This window comes from Cebus imitator, unplaced genomic scaffold, assembly GCF_001604975.1.
Source record: "Cebus imitator isolate Cc_AM_T3 unplaced genomic scaffold, Cebus_imitator-1.0 Scaffold448, whole genome shotgun sequence".
Lineage (NCBI taxonomy): Eukaryota > Metazoa > Chordata > Mammalia > Primates > Cebidae > Cebus > Cebus imitator.
This window is the reverse complement of record NW_016107763.1, coordinates 1,309,281-1,328,566: the sequence shown is the minus strand read 5'-3', so window position 1 is coordinate 1,328,566 and position 19,286 is coordinate 1,309,281. Positions and strand designations below refer to the sequence as shown.

The following is a 19,286-nucleotide window of genomic DNA, read 5'->3' as shown; positions in this document are numbered from 1 at the left end:
CTTTTTTGCCTGGTCGGCCTCACACATTTTATAGGATTGGATCATCATGAGTCACCACACTTAAGGATTTTTCAAGGTTGGAGCAGTGCCAAAGCTATTTTAATCATCCCAACTGATTTGTTGTAGGGCTTTTCTTTTCTTTCTTTCTTTCTTTTTAGTGGTAGAGAAATCTTGCAGTGTACAACATTCACTTTGTTCTTTCTGGTAACTTCCTGCAATGAAAAAAATTGGCTTTTTTCTACCACAGGCTTTTTTAACCCCTGGCTGCTTCTTTGCACCATATTCTTCAAAGGGATTTTAATGCTAATTTTCCTATGCCATTGGCTTTGGAGTCAGGTAATTTCCTGAACTAGATGACTATGGAGAAAAGCAGCTAAAAGTCTACTCTGGTGAGCAGTTTACAGTACTTGTTAGAGATCAAGGTGACCTTGTAAAGACTGTTGTTAATACAATATTGGTTAATTACTAAAAATGTAATCTATGTATATAACCTATATTTTAAAGCCCTTTATTATGAAGATTCTTTATAGTCCACCTTAATTTGAAAAAGTATCACTAACAAATAATATATAGAACATGTTTTAAGAATCCAAATGAATACCACAATGAACTGCTTTACTTGTGTTTTTCTTTAACAATTAAAGATGAAAAAATTAACTACCATGTTTAACATTCTTCCCACAGTCCATTTCATACTAGAAATATGCATAACCTTTTGACCATTCAGTTGCTCCTAGTTGGTTTGTAGGTTGGAGCAAGCAGCCCTTGCTTTTTGCCTGAAAAGGTCTCTATATTTACACTGTGTTGTTGTTAGAATTAAATGCTGGTTTCTGTTCCTTGGTGCCAAAAAGAAGAACCAGCTCTCAAAGAATTTTCTCAGCAAGGGAATTTACTTCTATAGAAGGGTGTGTCTCATAGGTGGTGCAATGGCAAGCACACACCTGAACAGGGGAGGGGAAGGGGTTTTTATCCCTTGTATAGGTAGCCCCTACTGCTGTATCATTCTCCTATTAGCTAGGGTTGGAGTACACAATCTAAGCTAATTCCAATTGACTATTTTAAAGAGAGCAAGGGTATGAGTCAGAGTAGCAGGGTGAGCAGTTTGGCAGGAAAGACGGTTATGGTATAGGTAACTAAAGGTGACTCAGGTCAGAGCAGGTGACCAGGGGTAACTCAGGTCAAAGCAGGTAACCAAGATGAGTCAGGAAGGAGTGGATGACCAGATATGGTCAGATATGAGCTACTGCTTAGAATTGGTGGAAAAAGTTGTTTACTGAAACTGCGAAGAAGTTAGACTTTAAAACAGAGGACAAAGAACTGAACATACTGATTCTTTGAAGAGAAATGTAGAATGTGTTGTATCCAACATTGTTATGCAAACCCATATGAGGAAACATGATTGTTAATGTATATCTTGTTGAAAATGACAGTATTTTTCAGCAAAAAGAGGTCAGGTGCCAGTAAGCTTTCTCATGGTTCCTCTTTTTCAAAAATCACATATTTACTAAATAATACTAGCCAGAAGTTATTGAGCATTTAGTATGTTTCAAGCTCTGTGCTTGGTGCTTTCCTTGGACTATCTCATTTAATCCATTTTCATTCCTTGTTAAAGTAGAAATTTTATAGAAGAGTAAACTGAGGGTTAGAGAGGCTAAGTAACCTATCCAGGATCCCACAAGAAGTATGGGAGAAAACCAGGTTTCAAATCTGCATCTGCTTGATTCCACAGTTGCTCTTCTTAGGAGTGTCTCTGCCCTGCCTCCCTTTGTGATGTGGTGTACTAAGAAAACTCCTGTGCAAATCTATGAAAAGTTTAACCACAGTGAGGCATGCTGTGAAGACAGTCCTGGAGGACTTGAGGGAAAGCTTTCAGATGCCATCTTTATACATTCAAGAAGTAGCCCTACCTAGTGCCAAGTCTTTTGATGGTTACTTGGTATAGAAAGATGAGTAAGACAATGTTCTTTTTCCTCAGGGAGTCCATCTCTAAAGAGAGAAGATAGATATGCAAACAAATTATTGTGAAATATGAAATATTCCCAAAAGTTTGGGAAATAAGGAAGGTTGTGCAAGCAGCAGAGTGATGACTCGAGGCCTAAGGGATGAAGTAGCCACCCCTGGGGGACTAGGGCACCCACTGGCTGGCGAATGTATCACCATGGTGGGAGGAAGAACCACGCTAACAGGCTGACATGTGGGGAAGCTCTGGTAGCCTGGGACTCCCTCAAAGGACTGGTAATGCACTGAAGGTGATTCCTTAAATCTTAACTACATAGCCATTGGCTTGGGGAGTCCCAGGATTGCTCAGAGTTCATATCGTTTCAAATCCAAGACCACTGCTCTTAATATAGAGTCCCCCAAATATAGTCTGGTCAATTCTAACAGGCTGTATTGCCTGCTTTAAATTTAAATGATAAATTTTAAAAGAACAGAAATCTAGCTGTTCAAATAATGGTTAAACACAGAGTTTTGATGAAAAGAAAATGAAGAATTTTATCTCCCACATCTAAGCTGTGATTAGAAGTTTGCTCTAGTGTTTTCGGCATCTGAAAACACTACATCAGTATATGTAGGCTACTTCTTGAATGTATAAAGATGGCATCTGTTTACTGAATACATTACTGCTTTTTTTATGTGTTTAAAGGAGCTTTGGGATTATTGCTGCATTTCCTATCGAGTTAGTAACTGACATATAAAAATATTTAGTTGGCTGAAGTAGTAGATGATGATAAGTATTTCAAAAGATTAGTAGTGATTTAGAATGCATAGAGTTATTGCATTAGTTGGGAAGCCTTTTATTCTTATACTTCTGTTTTTTTTTTCTTGTTCATGAAGTTGAGTCAGCAAGAGAAGCATATTCAAATTAGACTTGTCATACAGAAAAAAAAATCTGACTTTGTCAGGGTGGGTGGAGGGGAAAAAAGCAACTTTTTGTCAGTCTTTTGTATTTCAGCAGCTGGATTCATTGCTACCATGGTAACGGACCACATGATGAGGTGTATTAGATTGCTGTGTGTTGAGCACAAGGGGAAGAATGAACACAGCTTTTTATTGAAGTTAAAGGTTACTTTGGAGTTTCTTCTGTGGAAATGTGTAAGGTCAAATACTATAGTTTTCAGCGTATGTAGTACTTCAGAGGAAGAATTAGGGGCATGTTGGTGCATTTAACTACAAAACCAGGTAAGGTACAATTGAATCTATGAAACTGAACTCTCTGACTTCTGTCGCAGTGGCATAACTTGCTGGGTGGAATTTCACTGTCGCCTCCACCCCCACCCCCACATGGGCACAGGACACATTTCTCCTGCCCACCCCCCAGCTCCTCCACCTCCGGTTTCAGCTGTTTTTAATTTGAAAGTCTAAGATGTTGTGAAATGTTGTAGTTTTATGGTAATGTGTGTGTGTGTGTGTGTGTGTGTGTGTGTGTGTGTGTATGTGTGTGTAAGTCAAAGAAAGAAAACTGCAAAGGAAGTAATAAGAATGCAATAACTGGTATCTTCAAATCAATGTAGACTTGAACAAAGTGTTTCCTTGTTTTGTTTTTTGAAAATGGTCCACTTTTCTTAGAGGACACCTTATTAGTGGCATTCATCCAAAGCTACTTGTCTCTTCTACTAAATTAAGCAGTAGGACAAAGTTTCCAGCATGTTATTGAGTGTGTTTATCATATGTGAGCTTTTGTTTTCCTTTCTTTCATCATATTATTGCCAGCTTCATCTAACATGAATAGTCCAGTTTTATCTATATTTTTTACAACGTATATTATTTCTATTAGCATTCTAATCTTTTAGGCATCGTAGCTGTATGTGTGTTAGAGGATTTAAAAATAGAAGTAAATACAATATGGGTGAGTGTAAAATGAACTCTTTTGGTTAGAAGCTGGTAGGAACTGAATGTAAACAATCCAGTGTGGCTGTGTGGAGCATCAATTCCCAGAGCGCAGACGCCTTCTATGCGTTGTTTACATATCACCCTGGCAGCTTGTTTCAAAATGGGAGGCTTTGATACGCACAGAGCAAGTTAAAGGAGAACAATTTCTTTACTAATAACTTATTTCGATTACTTGTTCACGGTTTCTACTGATGTCTGCTGTTTGACTTTCTCATAAGAAACTTACTCTAATTTTAGCCAGGGGTTTACTTATGCAACTTATTTCCTCTTAGAACAGAGTTATCTTAGCAGCTTTTAGAAATAAAACCTAACTAAATAGTAGCAAAACCCTACTGTTATTCTAGTATATTCACTGTCCACCTGAAAAAATGTAGATATAGGAAAATCTTTTCAAAAAATACATTCTTAGTGAACTAAAATCAGTTATGTGCCATTAATTGGTACCAATTAGTATAAAAGCCAATAAATCATCCCAAGTTTGTTCATACAGCCTGCTTTCTTACAAAAGGAAAACTTAGATTTTATTACATTTATTTATTCTCTGTGATTTTCATTGCTATTTCCTTAGTCTCTCGAGTTTCCATATGTCTAAGCCATCTTCTAAGTTTAAGCAAGGAGTTATAATCATTATTCAAAAAAATTATTTGCCATGATTTCAAATAAATAGAACCGTTTCCATGATGACAGGTATCAAAAGCATTATAATAACACCTAACACTTGTAAATGCTCATGCCCATATCAGAATTTATTCCTTTCCTTTTCCCTTTGTTGTTTGACTACAAGTGAACTATGAGCATGTCTTTCAAAGCATGAGATATTTTCATAAGCATAAGTTGTTATTACTAGAGAATAGAGAGTTTCTAAAAATTAGTGAAAGATGATACCTGGTAAACTATTTTAAAGTATGAAATTATTAAAACTGACAATATCTGAGGTAGAAAGTGTTATGTTTTATTAAAAGAAAAATAAAAGATGGAAAGAAGAAGCAAGACACAGAGAGAGAAAACAAAAAATGAAAAGATAAATAAAAGGCACAGATAAAAGTGTAAATGATCTCTTACCCAAGTGTTTTTCTTTCTCACCAGTACTGGAAAGGGTTAAATCTCTATATGTCAGAGAAGAAAGTAGTATGGATGAAGGAAATTACTAAAAAGTATTATTATTTCACCATTCCATGTTTAAAATACATGATAAGGTATAGATAGTTGCTTTCTATTAATTGAAATGAAAAAAAAATTCTGTAGTTGGAATTTGTCTCAGTCTTTGTAGTTATGGGCTACCAGCCAGCTTAGACATCAGAGCTAGAAGTGTGTAAAAACCAATATATGCCCAAATTTCTGTGATCTTTATTCATCTGACATTAGGCCGTATGTATATAAAAACTTCCGAAGTAATTTTAACTGAGAGATCACAAGATAGGAGATTCTTTTATAGTTGTTTTGATATTTACATTCTTAAGAAGCCAAATTGACTTTTGAGGTACTTGCTTTAAATTGTAAATTTTGCCAAGATGTTTTAATTGTACAATGTTTGTTACAACTCTTGTTTAAATTAGGCTTTCTTGTTAATTTTAAATGATTGGTAGTTTTTCTTAACATTTTAGCTTAATCTTTAGAGCTGCTTAGACTCATAGGCCAATAGATAATTATCTGCAAACATTTACCTCTACTAAGGAGATACATATTTAACAGTTTTTTTAACATGATAAAAAAGAATCATATTGACTAAAACAGTATAGCCTTTTCTAAAAAATTAATGATGATATTTAAACTCCAAGACAATAAAATACATGAAGATCAAGCCAATGAATGATAACTCACTATCATCTAGATATTCCATTTTTAGGAGTTATTTTTAACCTATGATTTTATTAAGATGAATTTTATTATTGACTACAATGTAATTTTTGATATGAAAAGAATTAGACTTTTTTTAAGAACTCTAAGATTTTTCAAATGAAAAAGAAAGTAATGGTACCATAATATGATGATAAATGATAATAATGATTAATCTGGAGAATGAGATAGAAAGCTCTTGCCTCTTTATGTAGTAAAAGGCCAATGTTCTTAGAAGGAAAGTGGAAGTTTCTAATGAGTAGTATGATTCTCAGAAATTTACCTTCAAATTTAATTAATTCTATTAATCACATTTATAAATCACTAGGAATAGAGGTGCTTGGTATATTATTATGAGACTTTATTATAAAATATGTTTGCTTTGCTCAATAAGCAATAGAGGCTGTCATCAAAATTGATTAATCATATCAAAAATTGTACAATGCATGGGTCAGTATCTGATAGGAAAAAAGTAAACTCATTTCTAGGAGAGAACAATTTGTTATATTTTTAGTATACAAAGGGGCAATCAGCTGGTCTTCACTTTATGGTATTATTAGCTGGATATATTTTAGAGTGATATTATTATAATAATTCCCCACTCTCCAACACACATATTATAAAATGTTCACTAGATACCATTTTAATATTTTGTTTTTAAATTTTAAATTATTTATTTTAAATAAACAACTATTTTATATCTGAAACCTGCTAATTTTAATTTTTTTGGTGGAACATTTACTCAGAAAAATTACTTATCTCTACATATCCCTAACATAAAATACTGGATGGATTAGCGATTCCAGTATAAACTGTGTATCCATGAGCTAGTAGAAGAAAATATCGAACTTAAGATAGAAAAGGATGACCTTGAAGACACAAATCATAAAGGAATGGTACTATGAAAAGTTATTTCTTTTAGAAAATGCTACATGCAAAACTTAAAAGATAAATAGCAAATTAGAAACAATATTTTCAACATAAGTGAAAGAGAAAATGTAAATATCCATATTATGTAATGAGGTCTCATAAATCTGTAAGAAAAAGCACTTCCCTAATAATTTTAAAAATATCTACAAATTAAATGCCATTTTAATATAGAGCAACTATTTTTAAAAGGGGAAAGCAAAAGGAGGAGGAGGAGAGGAAATAATATCTTGTTTAGGAAGAGCGTGGAAAATGGGAGCACATATGTACTGCTATATACACATATACACTGGGTGCAGGTGGGGAGTTGATCAAGCTGGCAGTGTGTAGCAGAGTCTTTAAAAATCACATATCCTTGCACCCTACAATTCTACTATTAGGAATATGTCCTAACAAAATAAATAGTCAAACATATTTATAGAGTTTTTCATTGTTGTCATATTTGTAAGTATAAACAACGGCAGCCATTCTGACAAAGAAAATCCAAGAAATGAAAAAACACACAAGCTCATATTTCTTCTCTAGAAGCTATAAAGCTGTAAGATGTCACAGACATGGCTATATACTGGCCTAACTGTTGACTTCCCTACTCTTTAGGTTGAACATGTGTAGGCAACATGGTGTAGAAAAAGAGTCTTGGTTTAAAAATCAGAATGCCTGAGTCATGCTACTAACTAGCTGAGTTAATGTAAGTATACAAATATATGAAATTATTAAAACAATAATTTTAAAGAGTAGAAAAGTCTGTGAATCCCTTTACCCATCTATATGTGTTTATCTTCACAGTTGATTTGCAAATAAGTCTCATATCAAGTGGGAAGGATACATTTTTATAATTTCACTGAAATGCAGTACCAAATGGTAAAATCTGGAATTCCTTGACTGTGAGAGAATATAATAAAGTATTTTAAATAGGATATACATTCCAATTATTATTTTTTGAAATTTATTCTAAAGAAATTTCTGCTCATATAAGGATGGGCAGAGGATGACTGGGCTTGAATAACTGGACCACACCCTACATTTAGGTGTGGTGGAGAAGCATAGCTCCAGAGCAGTGCTGTTCAAAATTCCGTGATGCTAGAAATGTTCTCATCTGCATAGTCCAATATAGTAACTACTTGCCACATGTGGCTATTAAGCACTTGAAAGGTAGCTAGTGCAACTGATGAAACAGATTTCAAATTTTATTTAATGCTAAGTAATTGACATAGCCACATGTGTCTAGCGCTATCTTATTGGACAGTGACACTCTAGAATTAAGCACAGCAAATCGGGTCTTTTAGTTAATGTTGGGGATTTATTTCAAGCACCTCTGATAAATCAGGATGATATACACAGGACAAGAAGGTGAGTATTCTTTTGAAATTTCCCTTTCATGCAGTGAAAGCCCTTGATTCTAGTGACTTCAAGTCCAAGATTTTCCAGAGAAATGTTGGTCTCAAGTAGTCTGTAGTTTTGTTTACTGAAGAATTCTAATGCTCATTCATTTTCTCATTTATTGAAAAAAAAAAACCCTTATATTGAATATATTTGTATTAGACACTTGACATTGAAAAGATAGCAGTAGTGCAGAGTTCCTGGATTCATGAATTCCTTGGAATATGCTTAGGAGTAAATGGTGCAGAGCACATATTACATAGGGGATAGAAAATGCTTTGTGGTGAAGGAAGCACTGGGATAAACCTTAAAGAAATAGCAAGTGTTCAATAGGAGGTGGGGAAAGGAGGATCTGGAGGGATGAAATAGCATGAAAAAAGCAGGGAGAGATGAGAATCAGAAATATCTGGAAATGTAATAATGGCAGCAGCACAGAAAAAAGACTGGAGAGAGGCCATGTTGTATAGACAAAAATGAGTCCAGAAGTTAATGCTGCAATCCAGAACAAGGACGAGGGAGGTTCTGAGCTAAGGGGATGAAAGTGAATTTGAAAAGGAGTAGACTTGAGAGGTGTTTTGTCTGTTGCCTCTTTTTACAACAAGTCTGGTACAGAACATCTGATATATCTTTTAAGTTCACCTGAAAATTGTCAATTACTTCATACAATGCTAAAGCAGGATTGTTGTGGCCAAAGAAACTGAGCATGTCTTATAATATACAAGTTTTTCAAACAGGATCAACTTTCATAAGTCATCCTCTTGGAAGCAAGTACAACTACATCATCTATGTAGTTGAAATGTATGGCATATAACAACATTGTTTGGGGATGTAATGTAACTGAGGTGGAAACTTAATATTTATGAAACTTCCTCTTTCATTAAAATCTTAACATTCTTTGATTTTGACAAATAGTTTTTTATTTCTTCCCAAAATACAAGAATTTTGAAAGTATATAATTAGGCACCATTTAGAAAGGTCAAAAAAGCAATCTTCTAGTTGAATTTATGATTTAGGTACATTATTATTTTCCAGTCTTTACCCCATTTTGATGGATTTTTTTTCTCTTGTAAGTATATCCAGATTCATTTATAGGTTGGAAGACAGTAGAAGCTGTTATTCCAGCATCAAAGCCCCCACTGTTTTCCAATAAGAAGTTGCTTTTGATTTCTTCCAAAGCCTCATCACCACTGCAGTCAAAAAAGAAGGGTAGAAAAATGCAGAGAAATGGTGGAGGAGGTGGAGTATGTGGCCTTGGCCATAAAGAGCTGAAAGGAGGCCGGGTGCGGTGGCTCATGCCTGTAATCCCAGCACTTTGGGAGGCCGAGGCGGGTGGGTCAGGAGGTCAAGAGATCAAGACTATCCTGGCCAACATGGTAAAACCCTATCTCTACTAAAAAGACAAAAATTAGCTGGACATGGTGGTGCATGCCTGTAATTGTGGCTACTCATGAGGCTGAGGCAGAAGAATTGCTTCAACTGGGACCTGGGAGGTAGAGGTTGCTGAGATCACGTCACTGCATTCTAGCCACCTGGGCTACAGGGCAAGACTCCTCTCAAAAAAAAAAAAAAAAAAAAAAAAAAACTGAAAGGAGAAAGGTATTACTGAAGAGTATGAGAGCATGGGCATTAGTCTGACTGTATGGAGGACTTTGGCAATAACTACAAGCCAGAGTGAGTGAGGAAAGAATAGAAGCTGTTTGGAAAATGTGCTGACCATGTAGTTAGTTTCCATGTGTTGCATGACAGTAGGAAAACTGAACATACAGTAGGACAGAGAGGAGCACATCCTGTGAGAGTTCCCTGAGTTCTCTGAATAAAATAGACTTTGTAAGTGCCAGATACTGTTCTAAGTAGTTTTTGTTTGACCTATTTAAGGTGATGAACCCTTTTCTCAGAGAATAGTCCTAGCACATGGAAATCACTGAAGAAATATAAGTAGTGGCAGGGTGCAGTGACTCACACCTGTAATCCCAGTACTTTGGGAGGCCGAAGTGGGTGGATCACCTGAGGTCAGAAGTGCAAGACCAGCCTGGCATCAACATGGTGAAACCCCATCTCTACTAAAAATAAATAAAAATAAAAAAATACTAGCTGGGCATGGTGGCACAGGTCTGTAGTCCCAGCTACTTGGGAGACTGAGGCAGGCGAATCACTTGAACCAGGGAGGTGGAGGTTGCAGTGACCCCAGATCTTGCCACTGCACTGCACTCTAGCCTGGGCGACAGAACAAGACTTTGTCTCAAAAAGTTTTTTTAAAAAAATAGATAAGTAGTTATTATCTCTCCATTAATCCTCACAACCACCCCATGAACAGAGTACTTTTATCATCTTTATTTTATAGATGAAAAAATTAAGGCCCAAGAGGTTAAGTAATCTCCCAAAGAGCATGCAGTTAATCAGAGAGAGAGAGAGAGAGCTATATTTAATGAGCTCAACCACCACACCATCCTGCCTACTCTTAATCTATGTTAATTTTATAATATGTACAGAGATGATACTTGTAATGTGCTTACAAAGTGCCTGACATATAGTAAACCTGCAAAAATGTTAGCAATTATCTTTATGTAATAAGATTTAGAAGACTTTCCAGTATTTATGTTATTCTACACGACACTGCTCAGAAATAGTGACAAGATTTTTTAGGGCAGCTCTGAATTTTTCTTATTTAAAGTGTGAAGAAAGCTTTGTTTAGGAGCATGCCCTTATAAATTGGAGAAACTCTCCTTCTACCCAAATACTATCAATCAGTTTGACTGATTGAAGTTTTTACCTCAAAGAATGTGTCTCATTGGAATGTTCTATATAAACATCTATGTGGCTCTGACCTTCTGACAGAGAATGACTGCTGCTAATGGTAATAATGAGAGCAAATGAAATTTCCTTCCAAGCTTGGTATGTGAATAATATGTCAATTTATTCATTGCTGTCTTACTAGGAATTAAATGCTCTGACATTTTTATAACCTAAGGGAGCTAGTGTGAGGTTGGCAGCCAGAAAAGGGAATCAGGCCAGAGGCTGGCCAAGGCATAGTCATGAGGGGGTGGAAGGGTAAGTCAAGGTCAAGCAGGTGAATCCAGGCAGAACTCAACCAGACTCTAGAACAAAGTTGGGTTCAAAGTTGGGTTCTTATGTCCTTTCCCTATAACGTGACCTAGGTAGGGATGGGTTGGTTATCATCCTCTGCACAAAAAAAAAAAAAAAAAAAAGATAAAAAATTAGCTAGCTCTGAAATCTAACTGAAATGAGAAAGTCAATAGAAGCAGAATTAAAGATACTTAAACACTATAGATACAGGCAATGCAAGAACAATACCTCTGTTTTACTGGATTTCCAGGGAGGGAATTACGCTGTTTGGGTTAAGACACAGGTGAGGCAGAGGAGCTTTGAGGACACTGTGGCTCAGGAGAGAAGACATGTGAGAAAGCTAGAGGGGTACTGCAGACTACATAGGAGAAGGGAAAGGCAAAATCTGGATTCTGAGTGATCAGTTGTCATCTGCTTTTGTGGCTCCTGTAGTTCCCTTTGTCTGTATCTGTGACCTGAGAATTCAGAGGATTTTCACCAGTGATGTTACTGGACAAGTGTGCCAGGCTGACCACCCAATAAGAGGACAAGGAAAAAAGAGTGGAAGGATCAGCAGAACTGTCACCACTCTGCTTCTGGGGCATAGGAGCTGGGGGATGTGGGGTGGGGAATCTCTCTCTAGAGGTTTGTTCTCTGCTATGTTACCCCCATCTGTGACAGCTTTTTCTCCATGAGCTTAAATGGTGATGATTTTCTTCCAACTATTAGGGAATATGTTGATAATGTTAGTGATTCATAGGGTCTCTGAAATGATCTCTACATATGTTATGTGTAGTTGCTTATCTGGAGAAGTAACAAGCTTTTATCAACCATAATAACTAAATTTGTATGGTGATTTACGGTTTGCAAAATATTCAATTACATTATATTTGAATCTCCCACAATTCTGGAAGGTAGATGACACTATCAATTCCTTTATAAGGGTAAAGGAAATCAAGCTCAATTACTTCCCTAGAGGCACTGGGTTTGATAGCAAAGCACAAATTTTAATTTACTGGTTTACTAATGCATGCTGCTTCATTTAACACCTTCTCGCCTTTAAAAGTAAAAATTTTCTCAGTGATAGCTATTTACCTTTAGAATTGCTATTACAAATAAAGAATTCTTACATTTACTCAGATTGTTCAGATTAAATCCTCTCTTTAAACATACTTTCAAGGTGGTTTATGTATACCATAGGTATTTAATAAGTGTTAACTGTTTGATTATTATCTCATTGTACTCCTCCAAAGTAATCATTCTGATTCTCACATATTGGTTAAAAGGTTATTTATTTTGGAGTAGAAGGGAATAGTCCACAATTACAATTCCTAACATGGGAAACTAATGGAAAAAAAATGTGACTCAGTTCTTTTTAACTTAAGAAAATAATCTAACCTCTAACATCTAAATAAGTAGACTTAAAATAACTGGACAAAGCCAGAAGGCAACAAGGCATCTTATACTTAGGCAAAACCAATCAAAGGAAATTATCATGAGCCCCAAAACTACTCTGCTTCTCATAACCATGAAACACCCAAACAATATACAATTTAATCTTGCCTATGAAATTCCCAGGTATATTCCTAGGTATGTGTTTTGTCTTTGTATTACACACTGTATTCTTTAAAACCTTCCCTTACCCAACATTGCCCTTGAGTGTAGCTATCTTTCTTGCCTGTCTGAGACATCAAATATACTCTTTCCTTGGCTAAATCTCTGGGAGAGCCAGTGATTAAGGTCTGGGCAAGAGAAAAGAAGGCAGGGCATATGAGAGTCAGCAATAGAGTTTTCCGATTTGGTTAAACTGAAGCTCCTTACTTCAGCTAGTATTGCTGCTGTTTGGACTCCCCTTTCCTTATACTCTTTCTTAAAATGTTTTTAAAAAATTCAAATTGCAACATTTATTACCTTTCTCATTTAAAACTGTATAATCCTTTGGGCTTAAATATTCTCATCTGATAGTAATGCTAAGATTTGAGATTTTTTGATTAAGTTAAGTTTAGGCAGGTAAAGAATATTAAAATGAAGAGGAATGTCATTTACCAGCTATTAAATATATTATAAGCTATAACCACAATTAAGTTGAACTATAATTAAAGAGGGTGATAATATAGACAAAATGCTGGAGTATAAACAAATACTAGCATATGTATCAATATATGCTAGAGGAGGCTGCACATAGCAACAGGAAAGATTATTATTATGCAGTAAAATAGTATTGGGAAGGAAAGTATACTTTTGGTGTTGTCTTCATTGTAACGAGAGAGGTCTCACTGTATCAGTTCACACTGAGAGCTGGTTTAAAAAAGCCTGGCACTTCTCCCCTCTCTGCCATGTGATATGCTGTTTTCATTTTGTGCCATGATTACAAGCTTCCTACCATAATCTTTTCATTTATACTAGAAAATGAATTCCAGGTAGATTAGAGTTAAATACTTACAATAAATCAAACTGTAAGGATTAATAGAAAATATACAGGGATTTTAAAAGAGCTTTATTATCATATAATTGACAATGAACTATTTAAAGTATACAAATTAATAGGTTTTAACACACACACACAGACACTCACACACACACACACACACACACACACACACACACACCCTAAGCCATCTTTAGAATCAAGATAGTGAACATAGCCATCATCACCAAAAGTTTCTTCAGGCTCCTTGGTAATGCCTCCCACTTGTTCCTCCCCCATTCCCAAGCAACCACAAATGAAGTTTTAGTCACTATAGATTAGTTTGCATTTTCTGGAGTTTATGTAAATGGAATCAGATAATACACATTTTTTTGGTCTGGTTTCTTTCACTCAGTATAATTATTTTGTGACTCATTCATGTTGTATGTATCAACAATATGTTCATCTTTATTGCTTTATTTATTGTTCATCCATTCATCTTTGATGAACACTGAGGTTCTTTCTGGTTTTTCACTATTACAAATAAAGCTACTATGAACATTCATGTGAAAATCTTTAAACAGAAACATAATTTCTTTTCTTTTGAGTAGATGCCTACAGGAATTTTAAATGATCAATGAAAAGAAAAGGATTTTATAAATATAAAGATTAAAAGTTCATAATGGAAAATAATTATATTTAACAACATTAACATTTTAAATTCCCGCAACTCAAAAACATGCCTTAACCAAATTGCAGATTAAATGATTGTCAAAGAAACTATGTAAGTAGTAGCTAACAATAACAACAATTTACCATAAGCAAAGCTTAGAAAACTATCTAATGTATCAGTTAATCCTCACAATAGTCCTAAAAGGTAAACACTGTACTGCCACATCCTGTGTACTTAGCCACTGCTCAGTGCTGCCTCCCTGTGAGATGATATGTTGATAACCTAAATATAAAGAGAATTTGTGCAAAATATGCAGGAAAATATGAAGGCAATAAAATGGGGAAGGGTCATAAGATGTTCACAACTAAAAAAAGTAAAAATAGATGAAAAATATTAAACTTCACTCAATCAAATACATTAAAAATAAAATCACACTGTGACACCTATCAAATGAGTGAATATTTTAGATATGTCATTGTTGGTTTTTATTACTTTAATACTGATAATATGCAATGTTAGTGAAGTTGGAAGCCATTCTCACACTTTATTGGTGGTGAAATATAAATTAATGCAATCATTCTGGAAAGCAATTTGGCATATCAGTATGTATCTATCACTTGAAAATTAATTATGCCCTTTGATAAAAGACTTTATTTTTGAAATCACCTGAAGCAATAACCTTAAAATGAATACAAAGAGTTATATACAGAGGGCCTTTTTATAGTGTGATATAATCTCTTATAACAGGAAAATGAATAGCTAAAGTCATTTCATAGCTAATAAACCCTATGCAGCTACTAAAGAAGTGTTTACTAAGCATCATAAATTATTGGTATAAGTGATAATTACTATAAATTTATTGAAGAGCAGTTTGATAATTTTTATTTTTTTTAATTTATAAAGAAAATAGGCTTCCTTGGCTCACAGTTCTGCAGGCTGTACACAAAGCATAATGTGAGCATCTGCTCCTGGAGAGGGCCTCAGGAAGCTTGTAATCATGGCACAAAATGAAAACAGCATATCACATGGCAGAGAGGGGAGAAGTGCCAGGCTTTTTTAAACCAGCTCTCAGTGTGAACTGATACAGTGAGACCTCTCTCGTTACAATGAAGACAACACCAAGCCATTCATGAGGGATCCATCCTAAACATTTTCCACTAGGCTCACCTTCAATAATGGAGGTCACATTTCAGCATAAGATTTGGAGGGTTCAAAACATCCAAACCTATAATTTTTCTCCTGGTCCCTCAAATCTCATGTCTTTCTCGTATTAGAAAATACAGTCATCTCTTCCCCATAATCTCCAAGTCTTACCTCATTCCAGCATCACTCAAAAGTTCAGTCTCATCTGAGACTCAATGCAAGTCCTTCCACCTATGAGCCTGTAAGATCAAAATCAAGTTATTTGCTTCCAACAACAATGGTGCTATAGGCATTGAGTAAACATTCCAATTCCAAAAGGGAAAAATCAGCCTAAAGAAAGGGATAGCAGGCCCCATAAAAGTCTGAAACCCAGCAGGACAGACATTAAATCTTCATGCTCCAAAATAATCCTTGACTCCTCGTCCTGAAAACAGGGCATACTGGTATAAGGGGTGGGCTCCCAATGCTTAGGGTATCTCTACCTCTATGGTTATGCAGGGTGCAGACCTGTGTCTGCTCTCATGGGTTGGAGTTGAGTGCCTGTGGCTTTTCCAGGCTCAGGATGCAAGCTACCAGTGGCTCTGCCATTTTCCCAACTAAGGACAGCAATCCCCTTCCCACAGCTCCACTAGGCAGTGCCCTGATGAAGATGCTCTGTGGGGCTCCAACCCCACATTTCCCCTTAGCACTATCCTAGGAAAGCCTCTTTGTGTAGGCTCCACCCTGTGTCAAGCACCCAGCTTTCCTCTGATACATCCTTTGGAATCTAGGTGGAAGCTGCCAAGCCTCCTTCATTCATGCATTCTGTGTGCCTGCAGGCTCAACACCATGTAGAAGCCACCAAGGCTTACGGTTTGCACTCTCAAAGTGGTAGCCTGAGCTGCACCTGAAACTCTTTCTGCAAAGGCTGGAGCCCCAGCAGCTGGGATGCTGGGAGCAGTTTTCCAAGGCTGTACAGGGCAGCAGGGTCCTGGGCCTGGCCCCCAAATCCATTGTTTCCTGCTATGATCCTGAGCCAGTGATGAGAGGACTATTCTGAAGACTTCTGAAATGCTTTTAAGGCGTTTTTCCCATTGTCTTGGCTTGATAATATTTTTAATTTACTTAAAATACTTATGACCATTGACTAGTAAGTTTACTTTTAGGAATGTCTAAAATGGAAATATTTTCACCCCAAAACTTATAAACAAGGATATTGATCACAGTATTATAATATCCTTGTGAATCAAGGCTATTGATTCACAGCATTGTGAAAACAAATTTGCACTGTAAAACAAACTAAATGCCCAACAATGAAGAACCTATTAAATAAATTATGGTACATTCGCATGATGGGAACCATTTAAAATGTTATTTTTTTAAAAAAACAGAGTCTTGCCTTTGTCACACAGACTGGAGTGCAGTGCTGCAATCTCTCACTGCAACCTCCGCCTCCCAGGTTCAAATGATTCTCCTGCCTCACCCTCCAGAGTAACTGGGATTATAGGCAAGCACCACCTTGCCTGGCTAATTTTTGTACTGTTAGTAGAGACAGGGTTTCACCATTGTTGGCCAAGCTGGTCTTGAACTCCTGGCCTCAAGTGATCCATCCACCTTGGCCTCCCAAAGTACTGAGATTACCAGTGTGAGCCACCACACTCAGCACTTAAAATATCTTATAAAAATGTTTTGTGAAAGAATGATATGCTTTGTATAAAATACCATCAACCATCTAATCCTCATATTAGGAGAGAGAGGAAGGAAAGGCAAAAAATAATAGAAAGAAAGAAAGATATCCTTAATGGCTATCTATGGGTAATAGATTTTCCTGTCTTTACTTTCCTATGTTTTCTGAATTGTCTTCAGCAGATATGTATTAATTTTGTAATGTTGTGATATTAAGTTATAAGTGAGAATTTGAAATTGAATATTAAGTGTGAATACAGCTACATATAAAAAAGACAAGAAGAATATCAGCCGAAATGTTAATAGTATGGTTTTTATCTTCTTTTGTATAATTGTTGGAATTTTTTCTATATGATAAGAAATCAGGACAGAAATGATTTTCACAAAGAAACGGCACAAAATAAGGCCCACTTACTTTCTGAAAAGCAAAATAAGAGATAAGAAGGGAATTATTATAGGTTCTGCCTGTTTCAGGTTTGAGAAATACCACTTCCACTAGTTTAGAAAATAAAAAAAATCAAAATGATTTTTAATGCAAAAATATTTTACATGAAAAGTAAAATTTCCCTGCCTAAAATTTCTATTCTTGTCCCAGGATAACACTGTTGAGGGCTTCATATATTTCCTTACAGTGCTTTTTTCAATGTATTTATAAAATAAAGTATTTTTCTCAAAAAAAAAATAAAAAGGAGGAATCAGCTTATGTAAATAACAAGGACTCAGGTACAGTTGGCTGCAGACTCCTGCTCAAACAGCAAAACCAAATTTTGTGTCCCTCACTAGCTCCTGGAAAGAGGCTTCCCAAACAGCAGGTAAAATGGCTGCCAGTAGCCCCCAGATCGCACCCCACCACTTCACATCCCCAGCTTCACATCTTTGAATCTTAATAATTCAAAGATCTCAGGATGTAAGTGGCAAAGCCTGGCTTGGGGTGTGTGTACAGTCCTGAATGGTCACTATGGCCAAGAAGGTGGGGTATTTGTGACACCCGAGTCTCATTCAGTTGCACACCTCTATGTCCAAAGGAAAACACAGGCAGCCCCACCACAATTACCTGGAAGAGATTCCCAGAGAGGTCACAAGAAAAAAAGAGGAAAAGGAATATTGAAAAGAGAGTATGGTGTCAATGCCAACGGCAGGAAGTCATAGGTACAATACTAAATGTCTTACAAAATCATCTTCTTCAGTCAGTCCTCATGGAATTATATAAGGAAAATTATTTGTGCACATTCAAATAAGGAAATGGAGGGTAAGAAAAACTTAAATTATTTGTTCAAGTACTTGCAGGTAGTACATGGCAGCAAGAAGATTTGAATGCAAGTGTGTCTGATTTCATCGCCAAACCTCTCCTCTAAAATGTTTTGTCTTTCTTAAGCTCTCATGGCTGTTTTACCTGCAATCAAGAGACAGAGAGAGACATTCTGTGTTTCTGTGTGTGAGAAATGGCACAGTGGCAAGTAGAAGTTTTTTTGTTGTCTTGTTTTTTGAGACGGAGTCTCACTCTGTCACTCAGGCTGGAGTGCAGTGGCACAATCTCAGGTCACTGCAACCTCCGCCTCCCAGGTTCAAGCAATTCTCCTGCCTCAGCCTCCCAGGTAGCTGGAATTACAGGTGCCTGCCACCACACCCAGCTAGTTTTTGTATTTTTGCTAGAGATAGGGTTTCTTCATGTTGGCCAGGCTGGTCTCAAACTCCTGACCACAGGTGATCTGCCCATGTCAGCCTCCCAAAGTGCTGGGATTATAGGTGTGAGCCACTGCACCAGCCACAACTAGAAGTTTTAATGCTTTCCTATAGGTGACAGGTTGCTCCTCTCTCCCTTCAGAACCCTGCTCTGAGGAGAGCAAGGAAGAGAACAGGATGTCAGAGTAAGTGACCAAAATACAATGTTGTATATTTTTCATATGTTAAAATTGGATGTAGCATTCAAATATATTAAAAGAATTTCACACTCAAATTTTTAAAAGATCTGAAGGAGGCTGAGCACATTCCATATTTGGGCATTCAATGAGATTTTCCACAGCATACGAGGCACTCTCAAAGATACAAAAGTAAACACAGTCTAAATTAGGACACAAAGAAAAGACGGAAGATGGGAAATTCAAGGTGGAGAGACATAAATGGCAACCAGAAATAATAGTCTTTGTAGATCTTGCAGCTCCCCAACCAACGCAGACAATCTAGGAGAAACCTAAGGTTATTTATACCTGCTGAGGATTTACTCTACCCAGTGATTAAACCTCCAGGACACACTAGATAAGTTTAGAAGAGCTTTAAGACTTCAAGGTTTGTGTTTCCTTA

The 19,286-nt window shown here is 36.3% G+C and overlaps 1 protein-coding gene across 47 annotated transcripts in view; it reads left to right on the top strand.

Annotated features, from left to right (window-relative positions):
• DTNA (dystrobrevin alpha) overlaps positions 1-19,286 on the top strand; it is a 379,818-nt gene that overhangs the window by 204,005 nt on the left and 156,527 nt on the right. For 11 of the 47 annotated variants that reach the window (XM_037732392.1, XM_037732404.1, XM_037732401.1 and 8 more), the window contains exon 1: positions 2,965-3,180. The exons of the other annotated variants lie outside the window; for them this stretch is intronic. The gene's annotated coding sequence lies outside the window, so the exon portion shown is untranslated. Of the gene's footprint in view, positions 1-2,964; positions 3,181-19,286 lie in introns of those variants that run through there. 47 annotated transcript variants of the gene reach the window in all.